The 23,855-nt window shown below is 36.7% G+C and overlaps 1 long non-coding RNA gene and 1 pseudogene across 1 annotated transcript in view; one reads left to right on the forward strand and one right to left on the reverse strand.

Annotated features, from left to right (window-relative positions):
• Nucleotides 1-23,855, forward strand: part of LOC110257537 (uncharacterized) — a 158,948-nt gene that overhangs the window by 89,488 nt on the left and 45,605 nt on the right. The gene's annotated exons all lie outside the window — the stretch shown is intronic.
• On the reverse strand, nt 3,293-3,371 carry LOC146394979 (U2 spliceosomal RNA; annotated as a pseudogene).

Here is a 23,855-nt window from a genome sequence, read left to right on the forward strand (position 1 = left end):
AAATTTACTCTGTAAAATACATGATGCTTGGGAGCTGTGGGGGACAGGATACTTATGTCTGAGTGTGTATGTGCATGCGCACATAATAGGAAATATATAGTGACTATAGTAAAATGTAAATTCCTGTCTGCCACCTGCAGCATTGCATTAATAAGCACTATTGAGCTCAATGCACACATGAAACTAACTTGAAGGACATTAAATATTCTGTATATTATTATTAAGCCCTGAAAATATGTAGTGTCCTAAGATGGGTAAAAGACCACAGATTTTTTAATCCCCCTTTCATTGAGAGGTATAGTCTTATTCCGCCTGCATCTGAGGGGATGCTTTGGTGAAGAGAGGTGACACTGCTTAAGCTCTAAAACATGTAGCAAGTACCATCTCAGCCTCTTGGAACTCTGAGTCACCATGGATGATGTCCAACTACTTGGCTGGGGAGACCATTTGGAGAGGCCCTAAAAGTACATTACAGAGGGGTCAAGATGAGCTCAGCTTTCAGCCTTTCCTTCCCTCCCATGGTGCCAGACATATGAGTGAAACCATCTCAGACCATCCAGATCAGGCTAGGTTCCAGCGAAATACTATAAACGAGGAGCTGATGTCACATGGAACAGAAGAATCACCCCTGTGCCTCTGCCCATATTTATGCCTCACAAAACAGTGAGACATATTAAAGTGGTGGTTATTTAAAGCCTTGTGTGTTCAGTGGTCTGTTGCTTATCAGCAGATCAAAAGATCATGCTCTATGGGCACAAGAAAAAAAAAACCTGCTTAATCTTCTGACTATGTACATGGCTACTGTATATTTTCCAGGTAGTTAATAACATTTCATATCTATATGCTGTCACTATGACTTGGACTGGGTATGACTTGAAGAAAGAGGAGAGAGCACTGAATGGTTGTTCCCATCCAAAACCCTGATATATTTCCTTTTCCCTTCCTTTGTTTGTCATTTTGAAAGAGGAGCAGGGCTAAGACAGGAGTGCATGATATAAATAAGAAGTCTGTCTTAAAGGAAAGGGCCGAATACTGCCAAGTACCAGCAGCTCTGCACTGAAGGAGAGATACTTCTTGGTCTAGGGTCAAAGCTGTGATAGAGTGAATGCATGGCTGCTTATAACTCTCCAAAGGAGTTACTGGAGAAGCCGTGGGCCATGCAGGCAGCTCTCCATAAGTCTGAGCTCATATTTTTTGTTTTAGCAGCTCTGTGTTGTGACACAGTTTCAAATCGTGCTTCAATTTTCCTTTGAAGCATTTTTCTTTTCTTTTTTTCCCCCCAGTCTCATTCTTTTAAAGGCCTTCCCTCAGCTTTTAAAAAGATGAAAGCATGCATGAAAGTCAATTATTTTCAAAAGAGTAAGATAGAAAAACAATAATTGGAACTGAGAAGTTGGGTGAGAAGTATCTTTATGACTTACTTAAAACAGGTCAAAACATTCGAGGCTTTCTTGACTTCAGCTGCTCAAAATGAGTTTAATAACATGTAGTCTCCTAGTCTGCATACATATAGAATTCTGTTATGTGGTTGCATTGCACTGGGAAAACATCATCAAAATAAGACACTGCCTGTGGACATTCACATCATTCTCTGTCTGATTATGCTGGTTAATTACACATAACTATAAAGGACTTTTTCCCTGAAAAGTGTGACTAAACATGGCAGTATTTCAAAAATATCTTCTTTTTTGACCAAATAATTTGAAAATAAAGGGAAAGACTAGTTGGCTTATTTGATAATCATAAAAATGGAAATGTAATGATTAAGAAAAATGGAACCATAAAATTCAGAATTTAAGGTGTCACCAGACATTGCTTTGCCCAATTTTCATAAAACATTTTAAGTACCTGAAATGTTACAAAAAGATACCCAAAATTTCAGCCTCACAAGGAAAAGCCAGTAGTCAATCTATTGCCAAACTCTTACATGATTGTCTGCTACCTGTTGGTTTGATGAAATAGATAGCAAAAACAAAGAAAAATTGACTACAACTTGAAGTATCCAAGAAAACTCAGTGGGAGATACAAAGTTATAACACTAAAAACTCTTCTAAACCATAGCAGGGATAAGACCCTAAAGCAAAAAAAAAAAAAAAAATGATGGCAGATTTCCATCCAATCACAAAGAAAGCAAATCTTCCCAGAATAGAAAAGGGGAAATATCTATTCCTTTATCCACTCAAAACATGCATGAATACTCCTTACAGGAGTAGCATTCTTGTCCCCACCTCCTCAATAAGAATGTGACTACATTAGATAAACTAGTTGTCACTTATTTCTATTTCAGGGCTGAGTGTGATACCCAACCTGTTACACTCTATGATGTGCAGTCCATCTTAGGGAAGAATAGAGATGGAAAAAGCTGGAGTGTGTTGGTGTGTGAGGGGTTACACAAGCTGATGTACTGTTTCTGAAAAGGAAAGAATTGCATTCTTCTTCAAATATTCCAGTAATAAATTCCTGTCATTGAAAAAAAGAAAGTCCTTTAACTTCAGTAGAATCATGTTAGATAAATGAGCCTTAAACCATAGACAGTTGGGTACACATATTTTACAATCCAGATTATTTTCTGACTCCAAGAATTAGGACGGCAGAAATAATTTACCCATTCTGTTTATGTCAAAACCTAAGCCAAGCTGGAGCTCTCTCCATTTAAGACTGGGAAACAAAGAGCATATGAATTTTTTACTAAAATTAATTAGTCAACATAAAAACATAAAGAGCAATGAAGATAAATATGAAAAATATAATTGTGTACTGTAAAAATTCAAGAATATGCTGACCATAAAGAATAGATAAAGGAGAAGATAACAATAAATTCAAACGAAAGTTTTGATTAAAAAATGAAGCACACAGAGAGAGAGAAATAGAAAGGGAGGAAGAGGACTTTCACTCACTGGGATATGAAAATATCAAAAGGAAAACTAAAAAGTTCCTAAAACTTGATCTATTTTGAATGAGAACTATATAAATTAGAATCAGAAATCTAGGTAAAAACTGTAGGACTGTCTCTTATAATCTAGAGAACACAGACAAATAGTTTGAATGAGAGAACATTAGTATATTAAATATGGGGCACTAATGATGTGACAACAATAAATAACAGATATAAAAAATTGAAATTAAACAAAATGGAACATGTATACTCAAAAATGAAAGAAAAGCTGATCTAAGGTAATATAAATATGGACATAAGAGTAAGAAAAATAGCAAAAGTAATCACTGAGGAAGCATAAACTATAATAAGCATATTCAATAATAATCTGGTTATAAAATCTATGATTTTTATCAATGAAAGTATTGATACAATAAAATGTATATATGTTACAGTATTTCTACACTTGATCTTAGCCAAAAGGCCGAGAAGCGATTGTTACAGTATTTCTGATAAAAATTCCAATGGTGATTTAAATTTGACAGACTGGAGAAGGTAAATGAATGAGACTATCCCAGAACATATTTAACAAGAAAAATAATGCCAGAGTACATTTTATACCAGATATAAACATGTAGTGTAACACTAAAGTAAGATCTGATTTGAATGAATTAAATTATAAAGGTATAGTTTAATAACAGAATTCATGCATCAATTAATATCAGCTGGTATTATTCTTAGAATTTTACACAAATGAACTCATTTGACAAATATAATAATTCCTTCATATATGTCCTGGTATTAGTTTTCTACTGATGCCATGACAAATTACCTCAAATTTAGCGCCTTAAAACAACAAAAATATATTATTCACTATTTCTGTAGGTCAGATGTCCAACAAGATTTTTTCCAGCCTAAAATCAAGGAGTCTCAGGGTGGTGGTCCTTACTGCTGGTTCTAGGGAAGAAACCATCTCCAAATTCATTCAGGGTATTGGCTAAATTAACTTCCTTGTGGTTGTAGGACTGAGGTCTCCATTTCCTTTCTGGCTCTCACTCAGGTATCATTTGCAGCTTCTAGAGGCTGCCCACATTCCGTAACTTGGGTGTGGCCCCCTTTCCCAACTTCAAAGCCAGCAACCATGGGATAAATCCTTGTTATACACAGACTCTCCGACCTTCCCTTCTACTGCACGTCTCTGCTTCTTTAGCCAAATATCTTTGACTACCTCTCTCCTCCCACTCCTCTTTTCTGCTTTTAAGGGCTCATGTAATTACATTGACCCTACACGGATAATTCAGGATAATCTCTCTGCCTTAATGTCAACTGATAAGTAACCTTAATTCATCTGCAAAGCTCCGTCACCACAGTATCTAGGTTAGCACTTAATGGAATAACTGGAAGGTGAGGATCTTAGGGGTACACCTTTAGAATGTTCCCTGCCATAGTACTATCCTTACCTCAACTTTACAAGTGCGTAAACTAGGTACTAAGTGGTCAAAAGCCCACCAAGGATACAGAGGCAAAAGAAGAGCAGCTAGATCCTGAACCTGAGTGTGCAGGCTCCAGAGCCTATGATATCCATCATTATATCATTAAGAATTGTGTCAAGAAACCAGTCTTAGCATAACACCAAATATTATAGATAACTGTAATGACATCACACACGAGAAAAAAAATACTAGAGCCCTATGGCACAGCATTCACCAACATTAGTTCCAGAGGCATTAAATATTTATATATAAAAGATAACATTTAAAAATTACTTGAAGCATTGGGGAATTTCCATTTCATCTTGAAATAAAAAATGAATAGCAAAAAGAAAAAAGAAAAAAACATTGCTAACTTTGAAGATTTTATAAGTATTATGTTTCCAAACCCATGAAAATGGCAGAAAGTTCCTTTATAAAATTTAATCCCTAGGTAAAAGTGCTTAATAAAATAAAAATATAAAGGTTTTTTTTTTTTTTTCAGTATAGTGCTCTGCTACACCTTAGAGCAGATTTTAATTTTAAAGATGAGCTATTAGTAGCCTTTTCTTTAAAGTCAGGCAGAAGAAAAGAAGACTTTCCATCACTGCATATACTGAACATCATAAAGGAGGTCCTGGTGAGAACAGAAAGTAAAAAATCAAAAGGAGTTCCCATTGTGGCACAGTGGAAATGAATCCAACTAGTATCCATGAGAATGCGGGTTCAATCCCTGGCCTCACTCGGCTGGTTAAGGATCTGGCATTGCTGTGAGCTGTGGTGTAGGTCACAGATGCAGCTCAGATCCTGAGTTGATGTGATTGTGGCATAGGCTGGCAGCTATAGCTCCGATTCAACCCCTAGCCTGGGAACTCCCATATGCCACAGGTGTGACCCTAAAACACACACACACACACACACACACACACACACACACACAGAAAAAAGATTCATCCTCAAAAAGGAAAGTTGTCATAATTTGCTAGCAAGATAATTGCTTATCTACAAAACCTGAGACTTTATAAGAAATAATAATGAAACTGAGCAGGGCGCTGTGGCACTCCTGGGCACAAAAGCCTTTCTGTTTCCCCCATTTTTTTGTTCTTAGGAAATGGGCCTCAGCCTCCAAGACCTTTCCTGAGTTTGAAGGGACAGGTTCAGACAGTTACTGAGCAGGGAAGGGAAGGGATGCAAAGACAAGGGAGGAAGAGTCAAGGAACAATAATGCAGCCTTGTGTCAGGATCGTGGTTCCCTCTCAAGGGGTATCCATAATGATGCAGGCATCTTATACACCTAAGAGAAAAGTCATATTCTTTATGCTTCTTTTAGAAATGAATACTTTAAAACTGAACAGCTTAGAGTCCCTCCTTGTCCTTCTCCCTGACTTAACTGCACCCTAAACACAATCACCCATAAGCTAAAGATTAGGCATCCTGAGCACAATTGCCTGTGGGTTAAATATTATTAGCATGTGGTGCTTTTCAGGAATTTTCCTAGTTTGTTCTAGTCTCTGATGAATACACTTTTTTCACAAGTTCTGTTATTCTGGGCAATAACCCGGAAGACCACCATCATGATCATGCCAAGATTTCCTGACCCCAGCTTTGATGACTAAGATTCCCCCAAAGAAAGAAGAATGCATGTTTGTCCTAATCCTGATTCCTATCTGAAAAACTGCTTTTCCCCTTTTTGCTATAAAACTCTTTGCAATTATTTCCAATGGGGGGCACAGTCTTTGGGGCATTAGCTTGCTATCACCCTCCTTTGCCAGGCAAAGCAATAAAGCTATTTTTTTTTCTCCTCTACCCAAAACTCTGTTACTGCATTTCAATTCAGCACCAGCAGACAGAGGCTGAATTCTGGCAACAACAATAGTAAAAAGAGTTCTGTATGTTTTCTGGAATAATTCAAAAGTCAATTTACATAAATTATGTTTCTAAACACCAGCATAAACAATTAAAGTTATAAGCAAAAAAGGGGATTTTCTTGTTGTCTCTAAAATTTGGCTAAGGCACAAAGAAAGGAAAAGCAATAGGCACCCTACTGATCAAGGCTGCCTTGATGTTCCCTCAGCTCAACTAAATTTTAGACAAGCTTCTTCCTGACTCAAGGCCCTGACCTTCCTTTACTTAGAGCATTTACTTTAGAAAAAAGTGTACTTGTAAATTCTTTCTCTGCCACATTGACATGTAAATCTTTTTAAAAGCCTCTTGCCAGTTTTACTACCTAAAATGTCTTTCTCAAGGACCTGGGAGCCATTCTTTGAAATGTAATCATCCAGGAAGACAGAACTACTATCTCCTAGTCTCTGTGGGAGGATAGACTTCAGTGGGAGCCTTGCTCCGAGTTATAAAACTGCTTCCTCTCTTCCTATGAAGAAAAGAGAAAGTTTCCTTTTCCCTGGGGTAAAGCCAATTAGCAAACACAGGTGGCCTAAGACTCTCTAACTCCAGCTCTTAAAAATTCTCCAGCCCTTTATTTCAGCAGCAATAAGCTCAGACTGAGCTCTGGCCTCTCTCCCCTATTGCAGTAGTCTTGAATAAATCTTTCTTGACTGTTTAACTTTGTCCAATGAAATCTTTGCTTTGACACTACACTTACTCTGGGAAAGGAAGGCAAACTCAGAAGTTGCAGAGAGGTTTGGAAAATAATGAGAAAAGAAGGAACAGTGAAAGAATATTCTACTCCTAGTCACCAAGGCATAAGTCAACTCTGAGTTAGGGAAAGGGAAAAATCTATGGGCCGAAAGTGAGATTTAAAATTGGAAGGAGTTCCTACTGTGGCAAAGTGGAAATGAATCTGACTAGTATCCATGCAGACATGGGTTTGATCCCTGGTCTTGCTCAGTGGGTTGGGGATCTGGTGTTGCCATGAGCCATGGAGTAGGTCAAAGACTCGGCTCGGATCCCACATTGCTGTGGCTGTGGCATAGGTCAGCAGCTGTAGCTATGATTTGACCCCTAGTCTGGGAACCTCCTTATGCCAAGGGTGCAGCCCTAAAAAGAAAAACAAAAATAAATTGGACTCTCTGAAACAATCATTTTAACACTGAAGTCAGAATTGATTATAATTACTGAGATAAAATTTGGTAATTCACAACTAAACCCTGAGCAATCTCCAACCAAATGGACCGGAAACCTTACAAAAGATACCCTACTCCAGAAGAAAAAGAGGAGGCCACATCAAGAGGTAGGAGGGGCTATTTCACGATATAAACAACCACATACCTCCCAGCTGGGAAGCTCCACAGACTGAAAACTAACTGGTTCACAGAGACTCACTTGCAGGAGTGAGAGTTCTGAGCTCCACAGACTGAAAACTAACTGGTTCACAGAGACTCACTTGCAGGAATGAGAGTTCTGAGCTCCACAGACTGAAAACTAACTGGTTCACAGAGACTCACTTGCAGGAGTGAGAGTTCCGAGCCCCACATCAAACCTTCACTTGGGGGGATCTGGCACTGGGAGAAAGAGCCCCTGGAGCATCTGGCATTGAAGGCCAGTGGGGCTTGTGTGTAGGAGCTTCACAGGACTGGGGGAAATGAAGACCCCATTCTTAAAAGATGCACACGGACTTTCACGTGCACTGGGTCCCAGGGCAGAGTGAGGTCTCCACAGGAATCTGGGTCAAACCTGACTGCAGTTCTTGGAGGACATCCTGGGAAAACAGGGGTGAATGTGGCTTGTTGTGAGGGAAGGACATTGAAGGCAAAGCTCTTGGGAATACTCAGCAGCTGCCTTTCTCTGGAGGTGGCCATTTTGGGAAAATCTGGCCCTACCCATCAGTCAGCACTGAGAAGCCCCAGGGCAAACAACAATCCAGGTGGGATCACAGCCCCACCCCTCAGTAAACAGGCTACCTAAAGACCCCTCAGGCACACAGCTGCCTCTAATCCCATCCAGAGACTAAGCCCCACCCACCAGAGGGATTAGAATCGGCTCCACCTACCAGGGGGCAGGCATCAGCCCCTCCCATCAGGAAGCCTACAGCAAGCCCCCATACTGACTTCAGCCACAAGGGGGGCAGACACCAGAAGTAAGAGAGGCTACAACTCTATTATCTGTAAAAAGGTCACCACACCAAAAACCTATAAAAATGAGAAGACAGAGAACTATAACTCAGATGAGGGAGAAAGGAAAAACCCCAGAAAATCAGCTTAGCGATGAGGAGATTCTCAGCCTCCAGGAAAAAGACTTTTTAGGTTGTTGATGCTGAAGATGGTGCAAGACATTGGAAATAAACTGGAGGCAGAGATGGATAACTTACAGGAAACACTGACCAAAGAGATACAAGATATAAAACTGAAACAAGAAGAGATGCAAAATACAATAACTCAAATAAAAAACTCATTAGAAGCAGCTAACAGCAGAATACAGGAGGCAGAAGAAGGAAGAAGTGAGGTGGAGGACAGATTAGTGGAAATTATGGATGCAGAACAGAAAAGAGAAAAAAGATGGAAAACAAATGAAGAGAGTCCCAGAGAACTCTGGGACAACGTTAAATGCAGTAACATCTGTATTATAGGGGTGCCAGAAGGAGAAGAGAGAGAGAAGGAAAAATATTAAAAGAGATAATAGCCGAAAACTTCCCTCACATGGGAAAGAAACCACTCACTCAAATCCAGGAAGCACAATGAGAGTACCATGTAAAATAAACCCAAGGAGGAATATACCAAGACATATTAATCAAACTGACCAAAATTAAAGACAAAGAGAAAATCCTGAAAGCAGCTAGGGAAAAGAAACAAGTAACATACAAGGGAACCCCAATAAGGTTATCGGCAGTTTTTTCAGCAGAAACCCTGCAGGCCAGAAGGGAGTGGCATGACATACTTAACACTTAACGTGATGAAAGGAAAAATCATCCAGCCAAGATTACTTTACCCAGCAAGGCTCTCATTCAGATTTGAAGGAGAAATCAAAACCTTCACAGATAAGCAAATGTTGAGAGAATTCAGCAACACTAACCAGCCTTACAACAAATACTAAAGGAACTTCTCCAGGCAGGAAAGAAAAGACAGCAACAGGAAACAAAAATGCCACAAATGACAAGGCTCACCAGTAAAGGTATACATACAGTAAAGATATGAAATCATCCATGCACAATCATACCACCAAAATCAGAGATCATGAGAAGAGGTGGGTACAAATGCAGGACACTGGAGATGAACTTGCAGTTAAGAGAACAACAACTTAAAACAATCTCATATACATACAGACTCTTATATCAAAACTTCAGAATGACTGCAAACCAAAAATCTACAATTGATACACAAACAAGGAATCTCTGGAGGAGAAATATATCTCATGGTAAATAAGTGCACAATCCACCCTGAAGGGGGTCATTTGACATCATTCTTGGAATGCTGAAGTCTTCTTACGTCTGATTCTGATTTCCTGTCCGTCAAAGAATTTACGATAATTATAATTAAATAATGCCACTGTATGTTTAAATAATACAGTTCTACAGTTGTATTATTAATAACCATTTCTCTCCATGGTACAATGTAAGGTCTATGATGTCTTGTTTATCACATCACCTAGAATGGTGTAATGCCTATATTGAAGAATGAATAAGATGTAACAAATTGTGAGGACATATTTATAAAGTTACACTGTTTTTTAACCAATTTATGCATTTTATATTTTATTTATTTTCAGAGGGTGTATTATTTTTGTTATTCTTACCAGTTAAGTTATTCTTTTTATTATGCTATATAAAATATTTAATGGTATATAAGGCTTTCTTCTTTCTAAATTTTAGTTGCATAATATAACAATTTTAATATAATGCTAATTTTTAAAGAAAAATTGAAATGTAATAGATAATACTAAACAGTAAGGATGAAAGCCATACAAAATGGGATAAAGTATAGAATAAATTTCCTATTTGTCTCAGCATGTTTTCCATTCCACTTCTCCAGAGGGAGTCACTTAATCTGTTTCTTAGGATCCATGATATAATAATCTGTGTGAATGTAATTGTGTTTAAATATATGTATTTTATTCTGTAAAAATAATAAAAATAAAATAAAATAAATTTGGTAATTTATCACTGAAAATGTTCTGAAGATGATCGATTCTGTCTCAGGAGCTAATCAGTGGGTCAGAGAGGAGGGAAGATGAAAGAGTTTATTTTAGGGTAGTTGTTGTACAAAAATATAGACACTTCCAGATGTATTCTTCCAGTTTAATACTTTGAGTAGATATATAAATGTTTTTAAAAGTGTAACACTTATAGAATTACCATAGAGTTATTTTAGGTACTTGTCTAACAAAATATGTGTAGTATTTCACTGAAAAAAAAAAAAAAAACCCACCACAATGCATGAAAAGGTATAATTTTTTATTACAAGACAATACTACTATTGTAGTATTAATTACTCCCAAATACTTTTTAAAAATTTATGACTATACTTGAAGCATATAGAAGTTCCCAGGCCCAGGGACTGAATCCGAGCCACAGCTGCAACCCAGACCACAGCTGTGGCAACACTGGGTCCTTTAACCCACTGTGCAGTGCTAGGGATCGAACCCACATCTCCACAGTGACCCAAACCACTGCAGTCTCATTCTTAACTCAGTGTAACACTGTGGGAACTGCTCCCCAAATGCTTTTTTTTTTTTTTTTTTTTTTTTTTGCTTTTCAGGGCTGCACCTGAGGGATATGTAAGTTCCCCGGCTAGGGACTAAATCAAAGCTGTAGCTGTTGGCCTACACCACAGCCACAGTAATGGCTTGACCCACTGAGTAAGGCCAAGGATTGAATCCATGTCCTCGTGGATACTAGTTGGGTTCACTACCACTGAGCCACAACAGGAACTCCCCAAATACATTTTTAATGTTTTAAATTCAAATTAGACTACTAGCGTTTCTCCTGCCTTTTATAATTTTGAATTTAACAACATGATCCAGGGAGATTAAAGGATTAAATGTAAAAAACAACATTTATAGAATAAAATACAGTTGATGCCTGAACAACAAACACAGGGGGCAAGGGGAGCTGAATCCTTTGCCACTGTAAATTCATGTATAATTTTATAGTTGGCCCTCTGTATCTGTGGTTCTATACCCACGGATACAACCAACTGTAGATGCTGTAGTACTGCAATACATCTTTATGAGGAAAAAACTACATATAAGTAGACCTGCACTATTCAAACCTGTGTTGTTCAAGGGTAAACTGTATAGGAATATATTTTAATCACATCTAGTAAGGGAAGATTTTTTAATGAAAGATGTGAAAAGTACAAAGCCTGTAGGAAAAGATTAGTAAAACTGGACTACTAGTCAAAAATTAGAAAGTTCACTCACGAAAAAAACATGAACAGGGTAAGAAATGAGAATCAGACACTGAGAACGCAATTTCCAAAGGCTCACATTACCATCCCTATTCACCTACGGTATTTTCACCTGACTGCATGGCTCCAAGATGAACTGTTCTTGCTCCTACCTAAAACCAGACTCCATGCATGACACACTAAATTCCATACCCTCCCCTGGACTCAGGAACTTTGCTCTAGTAATTCTTCCCTATTTAATTTACACATTCAGATGTTTGCTTTCTCTTAGATAGTTCTCATTAGCTTACAAGTAGATGTCATTTCTCCCATTTTAAGTGTGAAATAAAATACGAAGTTTCTCTTGAACTCACTTTCCCTGCCTGCTATTTAAGCATTGTTTTGCTACCATCTTGTTGCAACGATCCTTGAATGAGTCTTCTCCATTCTCTCCTCTACTCAGTGCTCACTTCAAATCCAGTCCCATGAGGCTTCTGCCCTGGAGACACTGTGTTCCTGGCCTCCACATTGTAAAATCATCAGCACCCCTGACTTAGCATTTGCTCTTCTCATTCATTCAAGGTCTTCCACTTTTTTTCCCCCCGATTTTCCTCATACCTCATACCCCTTTTACAGCTTCCTTTGCTGTCTCTTCTCTTTCCTCTCAGTGATACCTGGTCCAGAGTTCAATACATATTCCTCTTCTGTTTTCCTTTTGGGATAGCATTCCTTCCCAGAACTTTAAGTACTATTTCTGTTTTAGCAGTTCTAAGATTTTTCTCCAGCTCAGATTTTTCTTCAGAAATCCAGACTCAAATATTTATTCACCAACATCATACCAAAATGAATGTCTAATCAACTATCCTTTTAGTAATGCCTTTAAAATATTTAAAATGTTTCTCATACCTTCATTGCTTCTCTCTAAAACTTAACATCGTCTCTCCCCTGATTGCTGTAATATTTCCTAACTTGTCTTTCTGCTTTTGCTTTGCCTCCCTTCTAGGCTCTTCTTAAGACAAGATCCATAGTCACATCATGCTTTAAAAAGTGATGTGATTCCTCTCTTTGAAATCCTGCAATAGCTCCCCATTTTATCTCAAGTTAATGCTAATGATCTGACCTATGCTGCAAGGCCTGATGCTCTCAATTTCCCACTTCAGATATAATTTTTTAATTAATTTATTTTTAAGGCTACACCCCTGGCATATGGAAGTTCCTGGGCTAGGGGTCGGATCAGAGCTGCAGCTGCTGGCCTATACCACAGCCACAGTAATGTGAAATCTGACCCATGTCTGCTGCCTACACCCTGTCTGCTGGCAATGCTGGATCCTTAACCCACTGAGTGAGGCCAGGGATGGGACCCGCATCTTCATGAACACTGTATCAGGTTCTTAACTCTATGAGCCCGAACAGGAACTCCCAGATATCATCTTTTAAAGCTACCTGCTTCATTTCTTTCCTCTCAAGTGGCCACTTTCCTTTCCCTCTAACACTCTGGGCATGTTTCCTGCCTAAGAAACCTTGATCCAAATAGGAAGACATAAGACAAATAATTAATGTTATCACACAAAGAGCATGGTCTGTTTTACATAAAATTCATTAAAAACCAAATGAAAACTATCAAGAGCAGCACTAAAAATGGGCAGGGAATTCGGACACTTAGATGAGAAAAAATGTGAAATGAGTCATGAGCATGTATGTACAAGGAAACTGCTGATGGCAGAGTATCATAATCTTGAGGGCTATTATACATTTTGTATCAGCAACGTTAAATGATTACTAATGCTCTTTTAAACAATAATTCCTCATTGATTGACATATGTTAAGGAAATAAAAGCTATGATTGTGAAGTTTTACATGTATGTATTTTATCACACTATTATTTATTTTTATTATACATTGGAGAGATAAATATTGATTTTTGTTGTTGTTGTTGTCTTTTTGCCTTTTCTAGGGCCACTCTCGCGGCATACAGAGGTTCCCAGGCTAGGGGTCGAATTGGAGCTGTAGCTGTCAGCCTACACCAGAGCCACAGCAACGCGGGATCCAAGCCACGTCTGCGACCTACACCACAGCTCACGACCATGCCAGATCCTTAACCCACTGAGCAAGGCCAGGGATCGAACCCACAACCTCATGGTTCCTAGTTGGATTCGAGGAAACTCCAAATATTGATTTTTTAAATAAATACTGATACAAAGTATATTTAGTAGGCACTCAAAGTAGGGTTTTGAGAAATAATGATTGAGAATATGAAATGGATATGTAGCATGCACGTGTTTATGTATTTATGTGTGTGTGTGTGTGTGTGTGCGCACCACAGTAAAGAAATATGCTGAAAATGCCAGTGATTTTTTTTTTCCAAGTAGTGGCATTAGAGTTTAAAATGTATTCTTTATTCTTTGCTGTATTTTACATTTCCCGTAAGATAGATATTAGTGGATTTTAGAATTTTATAACCAACATTTTACAAATTACTCTGTGTTTCATGTTTTATTATGTCAGAAACAGATGGTATGGCTGGTTCTGGACTTGAGTTAAAACTGAAAGGAAGAAACTGAAACTAGAGAGGGTAAACAAAAAGCATCCTCGTCCAAGTCAGTCGACTTGGTTATTCTTAATCTTGTGGAGACTTTATATAAAAAGGTTTTAGAACAATATAATACTTTATTAATATTTATACCATAGTACTGCTGCAAAGGATTTATATCCATTATCTAAGTTGATTTTCACAAAACTTTGAGGTCAACTTTCACATTATTACGTGTCTTACCCAAAGTCATGCACACATTTATTCATTTACAAATAGATTTTGAGTCCCTGGTATGAGCCCAATATGTTTTATTTACCAGAATGTGGGAATGAACAAGACAATCTATTCTGTGCATCGAGCAACTTCAACATTGATGGAAGATCCTGGTGTCTAGCCCATCTACTTTTGACTCCAGACTCATATACTTTCACTACACGAAAGTGAGCATTTTTTGGTGACTTTAATTTGAAGTTTTGTATTTTTTTCTTCTCACAGGTTTCTATTTGTCCTCTTACAGAGTAATTGATCTAAATACCCGCTTTGCAAACAAAACCCAGACTTTGTATACTTTGTAAGTAATTCAATTAAAATCTAAATTATTTAGATGGAATATTTCTCTTCTACATATCAGTTTGCTGATGGCCACCTGCTTACATTGTATCTAGAAAACTGCCAAACAAATATATCCTTTCCACTTGGTAATAAGAAATAATTTCCAGGCCATCACCTTCCACATTATGCTTCATCTTGGCATTAATTTTAATGAAATAATAATGTACTTGGCACTAGAATATCATCTACCTTCCAAGGATCTCCAAGTATGCAACAAACATTAATTAAGTCGCACAATAGCTCTGTAAGGGAAAACATCATTATCGCAATCCTGGAATTGAATAGATAGTTGAACAGGACTAATAATGATGGGGAACCCATTTTGAACTAATCAGAAGGGAGTAGGCTGCCAAGTTGAATACTTTCAGTTCATTACCTTATGCAAAGAAGTAGAAAGAGGTTTGGAGATGAGCTGGGATTGCTCAGAAGAAAAGAAACCCCAAATCATGAGAATCGGATAAAATACCTCACCTCTTACCCCAGGTTAATACATGAATGTGCTGTAATAATAAATTGAAAGATATGTTTGGTTAACATACTCCTTAACCTGAAAGAACTATATTTAGAATCACAAAAAAATTCTGCTCTAATCTAGTCCATAAAAGAAAGATGTTTGTAACTGAGGTGGTTAGATGAAAGTTAGATATACACACATCAATTAGTAACAAACATTATTGCTCCTAAAGTGACTCAAAACTCAGTCTTCTGAAATGAATTATGGGAGAGTTGCTAATGAAATACAACATATTTTAAAATCTAACATAAAGAACACAGTTAACATTGTCATCAAGAGATGTCATAACCTATAAATTAAAAATACAAAACAGAGTTTCTTTTTTCATTCTGGAAATTTGCTTATTAGATGAGACTTTTAATTGCTGGATAAGGAGATCACTTTCATCACTCTCCACTTGGCATGGTGACATTTGGTCCTTCAGTACCCCAAAGTCAATTAGGGTTTTTATCCCAAATAGAAAGGGCCAAACAAACCCACTTCAATATATTATCTGTACCCAATAAAAATACTTAAAGATGCCTCATTCTGTTCGTCATGCAGCTTTGATGTATTTAACTTTAATAATTGCTGGATTTTGTGCACTTCCACTAAAAAAGATTTCACACAGTTTCACACAGTAGTACCTTTCAAATGTAAAGCTGTGAAGAAACATCAGAGGTAAGGGGCTAATGTTTGCTCAGGTAATATATTACATTTGCATTTTTTTATAGCTGTTATTATTTGTAGAGGTACATTGTGTTTGTATGAAAGATGATTTTAGAATGACTTCTATCCTTTTAAGCATAAGTATGAAAAATGGTTAGCGAAGATGAGATTAATCATTAAACTCTGGAATATGCAGAGAATGTTCTAATGCATTTCTGCATTTGGATCATATCATCCATGAAAAATAGTTTCTAAGTTATTTTGGTTGCCTTATCAAAAAAACACTTGCCAGCTGCATGCTCTGTTAATATACAAGTTCTTGAGAACATGCAGGTTTGCTTAGTTATAATGTAAATGCAATAAAGTTAAGATCATTCTATTTAATACTGATTAAATAGTTTACAGGGAATTCTAAATGCTTATTCTGAGTTAATCTACTCTAAAATAAGAACTGTTCATTTTTTAAGTTTGCACTTAAAGATAGAAAGATAAATTGATTTTTGCTTAAAAGTGAAATTACTTATATCACAGAACTGCCCTTTTTGAAATCTTTTACCTGAAATTTTATCTTGCCCATATTCATTCTTCTTTCGTCACTACAGCTACAAAACTTACACATATAGATTTAGTATTTTAAGAGACTTTTACTTAGGACTCAAGAGTGTAAGTTTTGTGGAATAATTACTGGTAAAGAAGAATGTATTTTTCTTGTTTAAAATAAGACTACTGATACTTAGGATTTAAGCAACAAGTTCTTATTAGGCATGTGGTAAATGCTTCCTATATCACAGAATAGGATATAGACACCGTGCTATATTCAAATTAGTATGTGTATGCATTTGGGGAATAGGCACAAAATAAAAAATTGAGTCCATGAGACATTTCAGTCACAAAGCAGTTTAGGAAGCATGGATGGTTACACTCCTCTGCAGCCAATGGATTTGAAGCTGTGAAAATTACACTTTGGTTTTCAATATTTTATAAGAAAAAGATCAGGTCTGGACTTTAAGACACACATGATAGTGTCTGTGTTGTAAAGTGGCAGATATATTTGGGGAAAATATAATATCGATATTTTATCTTAGTAATTATGTTTCCCAGTTTTATTTATACACTATTAAGCCATCTCTCTCTCTCTTTCTGTTCCTATTCCTAGGTTCCCAAGAAGGAATGCTTTCCAGATTTACAGTGTAAAATCCCTCCCTCCCTCTTGGTCATAGATGACCACATATTTCTTCCATAAGCAGGACTGTATAAATTGATCAGAATGATTGCATGCTGTGGAATAATTCTTACCGGTTATCTACACTAAAAAATACAGTCAGAATGGTGTTCAAAACAGTGTGAGCTAAAAAAGCCTAGGCTACTGATGCTAAGATTAAGGCATATTGCAATTGACTTTTAGGTTATAATTACAGTAGCCAAATTCTCTGCAGTACCTATGAATCTTACAGGAAAACTCTAGAGCATTCAAAATAATATTAAATGCTTCCACAGGAGAGTGTGCATAAAATTGTAAACTAAGAGGTAATATTGTGGCAATCAGGGCAAATTATGTAGCTGGCTTTGTATTATATTATATTAGAGCAGGCCTACACTGCTGTGATTGGCCCACAGTTGGCTCATTCTAGTTGCAACATAATTATCTTTTAATCACTACACATGTCATCTCACACATAACATTTTCTGGTCAGTACTAAAAGTGGCTTTTCTTGTGTGCTGCTTAATTTTTTCCCTTTCATTTTTAAAAGATTCTTTGAAAAATATTATATGTTGTAAGTAGTATCTACAGGTTGGATTCAAGCTGAAGGATCAGCATTTAGTAAGAAAAATTTAAATTGCACAAAGCAAAATGCTGCTTGGTCAAACAGTTTTCTTAATTTGAGATAGGAAATCTATTATTAGGTATAATTAATATTTTTCAACATTATTCTATTTGGGAGGAAGACCAGAGTCTTGATAAAATTATCTTGGGCCTAAATTTTAGTTTCTATAGGGTAGCTTTAAAAAAAAATACAATCATGGTATTGGTTTAAGCTTTGCAATATATACAACCATTACTCAAGTGTAATCATACAAAATAATATTGAATTAAGAAATCAGTAGAGTTATTTCACCAGATGATTTCCTGCACAATTTCAGAAATCATGTTCTGTTGGTGCTTCCCAAAATAAACAGTAACATTTATACTCAATGCCTCTGAAAATTAGCAAGAAACAAAAAAAAAAAAGGAAAAATTGTTGGAAAAGGAACAAAATGTATACATAATATAACCTAGTAGGAAGTAGAACTGAGGTTTGAACCCTCATGATCTAGCTCTAGACTCTACTTAACTACTATAATATGTCATCTTTCTATAACTTTGGAAAATTCTGCTTTCTTAACACCTTATCCTTACAGTTCTGTGAACACTTCTGAACATGAGAATATACTGACCATAGATGGAATATTTGTTTTAAATTACTTTTTTTGGTTATAGTGATGGAACTGCAATTTCCTTTCACATGCTTATAACCCTTTATGATAAAAACACTTACTAGCAAGATACCCTATTGGTGTCCTTAGTCTTGACCTATCATGTGTTTGGTCAACTGAAACACAGGAAGCAGTTTTAGAACGAAGCAAGAGATCATCAATTCTGAGCCCTCACAGTTTTCTGTAATTAGTACAGGGACTCTAAAGTTAAAATAATTGCTTCAGATATGTAAATGGTCTATGTTAATGACTGACTGATGTATGCTATATATTGGACAATATATAATAACCCCCCCCTCCCATTTACTGTCACCTACTGTTTCCAAGGGCTGTGTTCTGCCCTGGGCAGTACAATGTGGGTACTCTTTGTCCTTAAGGAGTTTACTGTTTAATAGGCGAAGGCAAGCATTTAGCAGATCAACAAAATCGCAGTGTTTGTCTAAAAGGTAAAATACAGATTGCTAAGTGAGCAACTCCAACTTGGGAGAGCTAATTCAGTTTAGGATGTTCAAAGAACAAGACTCCTGGGATCTGAAGAAATCAGCTATAAGCTAAAAAGATTTGAGGGCATGGTAAAGGTAGAAAAAGGAAGAGAATGTTCCAAACATGTGCTATAATACTTCCAAGAATTGCAAAAGATGACAATAAGGAAGGAAGATTCTTCAAAGTGTTTGAGGATTCTTGAAAGATAATCCAGGAATAGATGGTTAAGTGCTTGAAATCTAACTGTGCTCAGTCAGAAATCTTTGTCCTTAGAAACCCCTCTGCAAAGGATAGAGAAATTTGGGAAACAGGTTGAAGAAGGCCATGGCTGTAAGGTGACAGAAGTTCTCTTGCCTGTTTTACTTTGTCTTGGGCTCCTAACTCCCCACAATTCCTTAGTTGCTACTGTTTGGCAGCAGACTTTCTCATAAGAGGGAAAGCTGTTCAAGCCACTTACAGTACAAGTGATTGGGTAATGGGCTACTCCTTTCTGGTGCCACAGCCTGCAGCTTCCCAACTCATTTCTGGTCTTCATGTCTTTCACTGGCATGATGTAGCAATGCTGATTGTATGAAAGCAAATAGAATTGGTACACCAGGGTCAGAAAAATTTAGCTTTCAAATTTTTCTTCTTACTCATTCCAAGTACAGAATCATTCTGTGTGTTTGTGAGTGCATACGTGTCTCTGTGTGTGTGTGTGTGTGTGTGTGTGTCTTTGTGCACACTGCATAGCTAAAAGGCTGCTCTCTGATTAAGTCATGTTGTATAGTTTTCCAAAAGGAAGTTACAGATCATGTTTACGAGAATATAAGTAGTCTCTTCAAATATTTAGGATCCTTGGACATAAAGGAATCAAACTTGAATCCAGAAATTAGTTATGCATATTTGCTTACATAGCTATCAAATTCTATTTTTTATTCCCCCAATACATTATTTTTTTTTCTACTGTACAGCATGGTGATCCAGTCACACATACATGTATACATTCTATTTTCTCACATTATCATACTGCATAAGTGACTAGACATAGTTCCCAGTGCTACACAGCAGGATCTCATTGCTAATCCATTCCAAAGGCAATAGTTTGCATCAGTTAACCCCAAGCTCCCAATCCATCCCACTCCCTCCCCCTTGGCAACCATAAGTCTCTTCTCCAAGTCTATGAGTTTCTTCTCTGTGGAAAGGTTCATTTGTGCTATATATTTGATTCTAGATATAAGTGGTGTCATATGGTATTTGTCTTTCTCTTTCTGACTTACTTCACTCAGTATGAGAGTTTCTAGTCCCATCCATGTTGCTGCAAATGGCATTATTTTGTTCTCTCTTCATGGCTGAGTAGTATACCATTGTGTATATATACCACATCTTCCTAATCCAATCATCTGTCGATGGATATTTGGGTTGTTTCCATGTCTTGTCTATTGTGAATAGTGCTGCAATGAACATGCTGGTGCGTATTTTTAAAGTAGAGTTTTGTCCAGATATAGGCCCAAGAGTGGGATTGCTAGGTCATATGGTAGTTCTATGTATAGATTTCTAAGGCACCTCCATACTGTTCTCCATAGTGGTTGTACCAGCTTACATTCCCACCAATAGTGCAGGAGTGTTTCCTTTTCTCCACACCCCTCCAGCATTTGTTATTTGTGAATTTAAAATGATGGCCATTCTGACTGGTGTGAGGTGGTATCTCATGGTAGTTTTCATTTGTGTTTCTCTAATAATAAGGGATGTTAGCATTTTTTTCATGCGCTTGTTGGCCGTCTGTACATCTTCCTTGGAGAATGGTCTATTCATGTCTTTTGCCCATTTTTCCATTGGGTGCTTTTTTGCTGTTGAGTTGTATAAGTTGTTTGTATATTTTAGAGGTTAAGCCCTTATCAGTTGCATCATTTGAAAGTATTTTCTCCCATTCCGTAAGGTGTCTTTTTGTTTTCTTTTTGGTTTCTTTTGCTGTGCAAAAGCTTGTCAGTCTGATTAGGTCCCACTGGTTTATTTTTGCTTTTATTTCTGTTGATTTGGGAGACTGACCTGAGAAAACATTTGTAGCATTTATGTCGGAGAATGTTTTGCCTATGTTCTCTTCCAGGAGATTGATGGTGTCTTGTCTTATATGTAAGTCTTTAAGCCATTTTGAGTTTACTCTTGTTTTTTAGCTGGGCACACTGCAAAGACTACCATCCTGATCTTTATTGTAGCTAGATGTGGCTACAAAACTAAGTTACAAAGTAACGTGAAGGGAATTACATGTGCTTGCCTCTAGGACAGAATTTTAAGATTTTCTAGGTAGACCCTTCCATATTCAAAATCCTCTCCCCTTTTCATTGTTGTTTTGTGAGAATAAAGAAGCCACGTGTTGAAGATGGAAGAGTCCCTCTTAGTCTAGGACTCTAAATGAATGCTTGGAGCAAGAACAGCCCTCCTACCACCACCACTACTATTGCCACACTTAAACATATGTCTTTTCTCACTGACCTGGAAAACCAGCCCCAGACTATTAAAGAGAAAGATAATGGTTTCTGCTTAAGCCTTTAAAAATTTTATGTATTTGTTACTGTAACTTATCCTACCCTGATGCATAATCTCTAAATTCACTTTCTGTGTTTATGAAATTTATTGTATTACAGGTAAACAAAACTTTGTAGCCTTCAGTGATTTTCTTGCCTCTTGATCAATTAAACTCCTTTGATAAGATCAAAAGTACTTTTCTATATTTCTTAAAATAATGACTCAAAATGATAAAACCCTAATTTGGACCTGAAATTTTCTCTATTTCAACACATACTATATAAGTATGCTGAATTTTAGTCTGTTCTTCCAAAGCACAGTTATCAGAGTTTTTCATATAAAATTTTAAACATTTAAAAAATGTAAAACCTATTAATAAGCCATAGTTATGTATATTATTAAAATACCTTTGCACCCAATTGGAAAATTATTAATACTGGTCATGACTCTAAAGTTACTAAAATTTCCCAAGATGTTTTGGAAGAGCTCTGACTTAGGAAGCTGTATGTATTATAACACAAACATTCAAGGTCAAGGTCTCTGGCAGTTTTCAGTCTAGAGCTAGGGATGTGAAAAGTCCTGTGGGTTTCTGTTATATATGCCAGGACAAATTTCTTCCCATTTCATTATCTTACTTTTTGTATAGATAAGCAAAGCAAAACAAAAAACTTTCTTTGGTTAGCCATGATCAAAATACTAAAATACCTAGAGGGGTCGTCTAACAAAGAGGAATTTTATTAAGCCTCACTTTTCCTGCAAAAAGAGTTTATGCAATAGTATGTTTAACATGTAATTTAAAAATAGGAAATAGGCCTTCAAATAAATCAAATTCCCTTGCTTCTCTCTTAAGTCAGATGTTTCTTGTGTTTCTAGCGTGACTTGTTATGATTTATCTAAGCCAATTTTAATGCCATCCAATTTCTTCTCCTATCCTGAACTGAAGCTAAGAGCAGAAGTGTCTTATATAGACACTGAGACTATAGATTCTGAGACTCTGGAATCTTTTTTTTTTTAGCTCATGAAAGGAATCTCATAAAAGCAGAGAAAGTAGCACAGATTCTTAATCTGTGTATGGAATCAATCACCCACCCATCATCAGTTCTTCATCAATAATTCTGAATAAAGGACTGTTTTAATTTGAAACTGCCACCTGAATACCAACACATATAGATCCATTCATACATCCATATGTAGACGAACAACCAAAAATGCTCAGATGCTAAGAGTAAACCAATAATAACAAATAATTTAAATCAAATAATGTTACTTTTTTTTTCTTTTAATATTTGCCTCCCTTTTTTATGTTAAGGACTGGGGAACAACATAGTATAATGATTATTTGCTTCAGGAAGAGAATAAGAATGTGAGAAGATACTATTTCCATACTGGGGGTTGCTCACAGACATTAAGACTATGTGAATTGTGATTCTTAGAAGCAAAATAGGAATGCTGCTTCTAGGTGGCAGACTGGATACTTGCACTTATTACTTCCTTCTACCTACCTTCAATTCAATCTCTTTGGCTTAGCAGAAAAGGAAATTTATTTTAAATATAGAATATCAATAAAATGAGAAATAGTAGAGGTAACCCAAACTAGAAGATAGAAAAGAGATGAAATCATATTTGGAAAAGAAAAAGAAATGACAAGCCACAATAAGCACAAAATAGGACCCTTGCATAGGTTAGAATGCACTTTGCCATGCAAGCTATGAGAAGCTCTAAATTTAGGAACAACTAAAAGTCAATTGTATTGACTTATTATGGGTACTTAATTGAAGGAGCGCTTGAGAAATAGATCAACTATTCATGTCTGCAGGAATAGATGTTTTGTGGATTGTGATGTTTAGCCGTAGTTAAATGGCTGAACTCAAAAAGTGATGGGGTTATTTGAGTCAGAGAGAGAGACAGAGCAGCAAAGTTTAAATCTGTACATTCACCATAAATATAGAGGGGTAAGGGTGACAAGGAGAAAAGTCAGCTACACTGCTGAAACATGTTATAATGGTTATATTCCAAGTAAAGCCCTTTTTTGTTTGGTCATTCTAAGGGTCACCATCTGGATCCTTATTTCCACAACACCAAGGAAAACTGGCCTGCCATCCAAAGCCATACATCTTAATGTAACTTGACAGTATTGTTAAAAGTAAATATGAACTTTGAACATTCGTACTCCTTGGTATCAATGCTGAAGAAATTTTGTACTTGTGCACAGATATATATGCACGTGAACATTGATTTAAATTTTATAATGGAGGAAATGTAAAAAGCACAAATGTTTATCAATAGGACACCAATCAACATACCTGTATCCATACAAACTAAAAGCATCCAGTCATTTAAAATTATGTTGCATGGAGATGGAAATAAGACAGTTAAAATATACATTTTGATCGAAGGTTGGTTACATGTGTGTGCACATTTTTCAAAAGCCATCAAACTGTTCTGTACACATTTTATTGCA

This window comes from Sus scrofa, chromosome 18 (genome assembly GCF_054392235.1).
Source record: "Sus scrofa isolate SSC_HxYL_T2T_F1_AM1 chromosome 18, Sscrofa_HxYL_maternal_Yorkshire_Landrace_v2.0, whole genome shotgun sequence".
Taxonomy (NCBI): domain Eukaryota; kingdom Metazoa; phylum Chordata; class Mammalia; order Artiodactyla; family Suidae; genus Sus; species Sus scrofa.